Source organism: Cupressus sempervirens, chromosome 3 (genome assembly GCF_028749045.1).
Source record: "Cupressus sempervirens isolate cs-2001-9-10 chromosome 3, ASM2874904v1, whole genome shotgun sequence".
Taxonomy (NCBI): Eukaryota; Viridiplantae; Streptophyta; class Pinopsida; order Cupressales; family Cupressaceae; genus Cupressus; species Cupressus sempervirens.
Window position 1 is genome coordinate 1095415199 of NC_143120.1, and position 6800 is coordinate 1095421998.

Sequence of the window (6800 nt, forward strand, 5' to 3'; positions counted from 1 at the left end):
AAATGAAAACACTATGGAAGTGTCCAAAAAATTATGTCAATTCAAGGTCTCCCCAAGCTGGATCCAACGAGACCAATCTTACGACGACCCCAAGCCCATAGCTCCAACGACGAATAGAATAGTATTTCCTCATGAAGAGGATTTGGAATTTATTCTCAAATTTCTATTTCAAAAATTGAGAATTGACGAATAAAATGCCTTTTTGGATACTTATTCACTTTTCGAGTAAATAATCAATCAAGGTAACTATCCAGGTCACCTAGTTAAACCCTAAATCAACCCAAATGAAAATAGGCTATTTCAAGTAATTGGAATTAAACTATGGAAATGCTACTAAAAATTTTATTAAATAAGATAGAGCCCAAAATTCCCTTAAACCAAAAAAAACATAAAATTCCTTAATTATTGTTATGACAATTATGAATCTCTAAATGCAGAGACACGTCACAGGTCTAATCACATAATGCAAATGAGTCTAGATTTATTAAATTACCAAAAAGTTTAATTTAAACAATTAAATAGGATACGTCAACCATATAAGGATGACATTGATTAAATATGAACAGTTGAATCACTAACTCCATGTGCCACTACCAAGGACATAAATCCTGCACAATAAACAACACAATCAAGTGAAATTGCATATAATAATATAGTCAAAGTAATAAATTCATTAAATAACCTAATTTACCTAAAGTGATAAATATATTATATAACCTAATTTAACTATATATTTAATTATACTAAAATAATCCATTTACGTCACTCACTTTCACATAAAGCATCATAAAGAAAAAATGAACTAAATAACCATAGCATTAAATCCAACATATAAATGTAATCAAAGGATATGTCCAAATATCAGATAACCAGATATCATAATAAAACATATTGTCATCTCAAAAAAAGGCATCATCATACAAATATGATCAACTGAAGAACATAGCAATCTAACATGGACAATTCATTTCAAATTATTTAAGTATTTAATAATGGTTATTTAAACAACATAAAAAGGCACTTAAAACACATAAGTAAACATGGTCACATGCATGACTAACCACTGCTATAGGGACCTAGTCTAGTGTAGCAAGATAATAATACATAGTGCAATCTCTGCACACATCTCAGGGTAATCACAGAACATCATCATGATATCACATCAATCTTGGTAATCACTAGCACAAACCTTAGTGAAACCATCTAACACACCATAATCTCATAAATAATCCATAAGCATAATGAAAGAAACTGATATAATAACATAAATCAAATCACCTCAAGGGTGTAAACCACTCATGGTCCAAATCATGATCACTCACCAAGAAAGATCATCAAAGGTTGCATCCATCAAGAGGACCTATAGAAATCAAATGGGAGAGGCACTACAAATATAATTTGGCAAGCTATCAAAAAGCCCAAGATAGCTCACTTTTCTTGGTGTATTCTCTTCCAGGGGTTGACTTTGGACCCTCGGCTCCAACATTTCGGTGTTTTGGATCCCAAATGTCCTTCTTATGGTCAATCTGAAAGTTTTCTACATACTTTTTGGTTTTGCATGTGGGCTTATTATTACTGGCTCTAGATTCATGATTTCTTCAAACCCCTCCACCCAGAGGCCCTTTCCTAGCATATGGCTATTCTAGGAGATTCGATTAGACTCCCTTTTAATTATTCCCAAATATGGCATGCTTTCAAAATGGAGATTTTTTTTACTACCTAGAAAGAGTGCAATCCATTTTTATTCTCTCATAGCTTTCTTGATATAAATGTTACCATGTATACTAAAGTGTGTATTTGTAATAATGTCATGACACAAATTCAAGTATAAACTAACAAGGTGGCACTGGAGGTTGGCTATCTATAGGAGCTTTTATCTCACTGGGGTGATGCCCCTTGTATAGTCACCAAGTTTCCACCAGACTCTTTATCTGGTGACCATACTCCTCCTTGCGATCATCGAAGAGGTTGTAGCAACTCATCTTGTCACACACATACTCCTAGATCATAGTCTTCTTGTGACTCTCTTGGTGGTAGATTTCGTCATAGTCATCACTCATCCTTGCCTTCATAGAGGTCAAGATCAGACTGGTCTTTGGTGGCTCCTCTTGCTACCCCTAATGCAAGCTGACCCTCTATCTATAGGGACCCTAAATGGGCTTTCCCCCAGCTAGATTTGGCTATCTCTCCTCCCAGGCCAGAGGGAGAAAAGGATAAAGATGATGATGATGATTTTTTCATTTCTTATGGATGGGATCCCCCTGAGTCATCCACTATCCTAAATGATTTATAGGATTTTGATGTTAAAGACCCTCCCTTTTTTGGCACTGCTCTTGTGGCCTGAGTGCTTTGTTCTTGTTTTTTGTTTTTCTACTATGTATTTAGTGTGAGGGCTTTTATTTTTTGATGAATAGTTAAAGTCTCTAGCCATGTTCTATGTGAACTTACAGGGTGATCATGTATCCCCCAACCCATTTTTTTGTGAATATGTATCTTTAATATTTAGTTAATAGGAAAGAGACTATTCATTTAAAAAAATAAGAGTTATTGTCATCATCACATTGATGTATGTTTTGTGGAATCAATTCATGAGGTATTGGGTTTAAAATGTCAAACCAACATACATGTTGATAGGCTCAATGTCACAAAATACAAAGTGTCTATATATTTATGTCTTATATGAAACTCACAAATAATTTGGGTCCATATTGGCATTTTTTGTGTAACAAGTTTCCTTATTCTTCCATAAAATAGAAACTCAAATAAATTTCTTTAGGTCCCCATCTTTCAACCACATGTTGATTTTATGGGGTGTTAGTTAACCCGAATAATTGAAAATGAATAATTTGGTTGTGATAATGAAAATTTGGGAGACAAGAGGTTTAAAGCATTATTTTTAACTAGCTAGGACCATATGAATCTAACTTAGTGGGAAAATGAGCTTACTCTAATCAAACCTCTGTAGGGACAAAGTGCAACTCAGTGGGGTCACACTCTTCATAATAAAACAATTCTATAAAAATAGGATCTTTGTAGAAGTGACTAAAATTTCAAGGAGTTGGTGTTTGACACCTCAGTAAACATTTTCCTTCAAGAAACCTTTTTGAAGACAAATTGTTTGTTCTTTATTCGATGTGTATTTTTTAAAGATCAATATGCCAAAACAAGTCTTCAACTCTAATGTTTCATTGTCCTAACATTTTTGTTTCTTCAAATATCTAGAAAGAAATAATAAAAACCAACTATAATAAAGGAGAGAAAATACATATCTAATCATTTTAATATATATTTAGAGTACATTTAACTTGAAGTCTCTTAGCATAGTAAAAAAATTTAAATTATTGATAAAAATATTAAAATTTGAAATTAAAATGTTGAATAATGCATAGAATGAGAAAAAAAAGTTTTTTTACAATAGGTATCATGAAAACAATTATTAGAAAGCTTTGAGGAAATGTACATAGTCATAACTTAAAAATGTGTCTATCTACAAAATTAAAATGATTTAATTATAGTACTATGAAAAGATACTCTATCCATATTTATTATCATTTTTGTTGACATTATTTTAATGAAATGATTTATATTGCTTTAAGTCTTCTTTACTCAACTTTTCTTTTTTCAAGTTATTTTCCCTTGTTTATTTTATCATAACAGTCATAAAAAAAATAGTGACATTATACCCAATCCTGGTAATGAGTTTACACGAGATATTTCCTCAAATATCATTCGTGTTCTCCTTGTTGGTCTGATATCAAATATTGGTTTTTAGAATGTCCACATTTTGGGTTTAGACATGATTAATACTTATTAGTTAATTGTAATGCACATGTCTTAATAATATGTCCATAAATAATAATTATAATTACCAAATCATGTTATTATTTAGTTTATGGGCAGATGGTATAGATGTTATCTAATTTTTCTGGACACTAACTATGGACTCCTTGAAAGTTTATATGTCCGGCTTACAGATTTTTGACCCCTACCCTCTATAAAGATATGATCCATTATCATGGATTTATTCAAGCCCCTCCTTAGTAATGACATACTCCTTAAGTTATCTTTATCTCTTATGTCCAACTGTATTACTGTTTGAGGGCATGATGGAAGCATTGAGTGTTAATCAATTGCCTAAATAACACTATAAATGGATTCCCTCAAAGTTTGTATGTCCAAGTCTATATCAAAAAGGCTTGTATAATATTGACCCCTAATTTATCTTGGGACAAATATCTATTACTTTGAATTTACACAAGCACCTCCTTGGTAACATCTTAGTCTTCATTTCTTAGCCAAATAGTAGTAGGATTGAAATGGAGATATGTATTTCTATTTTTTCTATTATAGTTGATATTACAATCTCATTATTGTAAATGATATTAATAATATAGTAGTTATACTTATCAATATATGATCAATATTCGTATATATAAATATGTATATCATATAGACATAATATATCCTAGAATGATAAAAGATCATTTATTTCCTTCACCTTCTAAAGAAATCTTATTGTATTTATATTCTCTTGTATAGTCATAATCTATTCAAAAAGTTACACCCCTTCATAATTACAATACACATAAAAATTTACAACCCTTCATAGTTACAATCTATTCAAAAAGTTACACCCTTTCATCATTGTTGTCTTTTGAAAACTTCACTATCTTATTTTTTTCATATTCTTTTATCTTCTATAAATCCTTCTTTAGCTCATTTTTTTTCCTCTTCTTCATTTCTTTTTTTCACATTAGTTTTTCTATATGAACTATTTTTTAATATCCTCTTTTACCTTGTAGGATGGTAAGATCATGCTTTGATACCACTGTAATGTCCCCTTTTGAGGGTCAGTCATGAATATTAATGCATGGTTAATAAATCATAATGTATATAAGTCTTAAGAATACATCCATAAATATAATTTAAATTACCCAATCATATTATTAATTAGTTTATAAATGGATGTTATATATGTTATCCAAGTCACCTCGACACCAACTATGGATTCCCTCAAAGTTTACAAGTTCAATTGTGCATCTCAGAGGCTTATAGATCACTAACCCCTACCCTCTATTGAGATATGATCAATTAACTTGGATTAGTAAAAGCCCCTCATTAATACCATTCTCTTACAGTTATCTTTAACTCTTTATGTCCAACCTTATTACCATTCTAGATCATGATTTAAGTGGTGGGTGTTAACCAAGTTTCCTAGGTACCTTTATCAATAGATTCTCTCAAATTTTATAGGTCTAATTCCATATCACAGAGACTTATAGAAAGTTGAACTCTACATTATTTTGGGACAAAGATCCATTACTTGGAATTTACACAAGCCCCTCCTTGGTAACACTTCAACCTTCCTTTCTTAGCTAAATAGTAGTAGGATTGAAATGTAGATATATATTTCTAAATTTTTTATTATAGTTGATTTTACAATCTTATTATTTTAAATGATATTAATACTGCAATGATTATATATATTGATATATGATCAGTATTTGTTTATATAAATATTATATTTCTTAGCATCATATAAGATTATTTATTTTTTCCTCCTCCTTTCGAAGAAATCTTATTATATTTATTTTCTCTTTTATAACCATAATCTATTTGAAATATCACACCCCTTGATAAGTATAATCCATGTGAAAATTCACAACCCTTCATAGTTATAGCCCTTTGAAAAAGTCACATCCCTTCATCATTATTGTCCTTTGAAAAAATTATTTCCTTATTATATTTGCATTTCTTTTTTCTTCTATAAATATTTCTTTAAATGAACTCTCTACAAGAATAATTTAGAATAACTGAGAGGGGGGTGAATAAGTTATTCTTAGGCCCATCTATGCCAATTAAAATTTTGAATAATTCAAACAACTTAGATCTATTCTTTAAACAACTCGGTCTCTATAGCAACTTAATATTTAGTAACATGTAGTTCATTGTCCCAATAATAAAATATTTGCAGACTGAAAAACATTAAACAGTAAAACAAATCAAACATCATTCACATAAGTGTAACACCAAGATTTAATGTGGAAACACAATTTGGGAAGGGTGAATCAGTTATCCTCAAGTCCATATGTACTAATCAAATTTTTGAATACTTCAAACAACTTAGACAACATAGATCTATTCTTAAACAGGTCGATCTCTATAGCAACTTAATATTTAGTAACATGTAGCTCACTATCCCAATAGTAACTGAATAGAAGAAAGAAAAACATTAAATATTAAAACATCTCAAACATCATTCCCACAAGTGTACCACTAGGATTTAATGTGGAAACCTGATTTGGGGAAAAAACACCAGTAACATGCTACAAAGTTTTTACTCTTCTAAAGTAAGCTATGTTAGAAGCCAACCATGTTAAAGCTTATACAATAAACACCATTAGGTGTAACCCTATTAAAGGATTTAATCACTCTACATGGAGTGTCCTTATTAGAGGACTTAAGAACATTCCATTAAAATTGTTGCCCCACTTTTCACCTCATAATCATTTTGCAAAGTAGAAAAGTTTGTGTCCTAGAAAAGTCCTAGGGACGTCCAAGTCTAAGTTCAAGCCCCCTTAGGTGGAAGGAGTCTTCATTGAATTTTTCATCTGCCCCTTCCCCACATTTCATAGCCACATGGTTTTCCTTAATGTTGTGACTTTTGTGGGTAGCTTAGTACCTAATCCGATGGAGATTCCCATAATATGAAAAGATCAATCACAAAAGTTGTGTCTGATTGTACCCTATAATATTTTCCATGAAAAGAACAAGCTTATAGAAACCTAGACTTTGCCTTC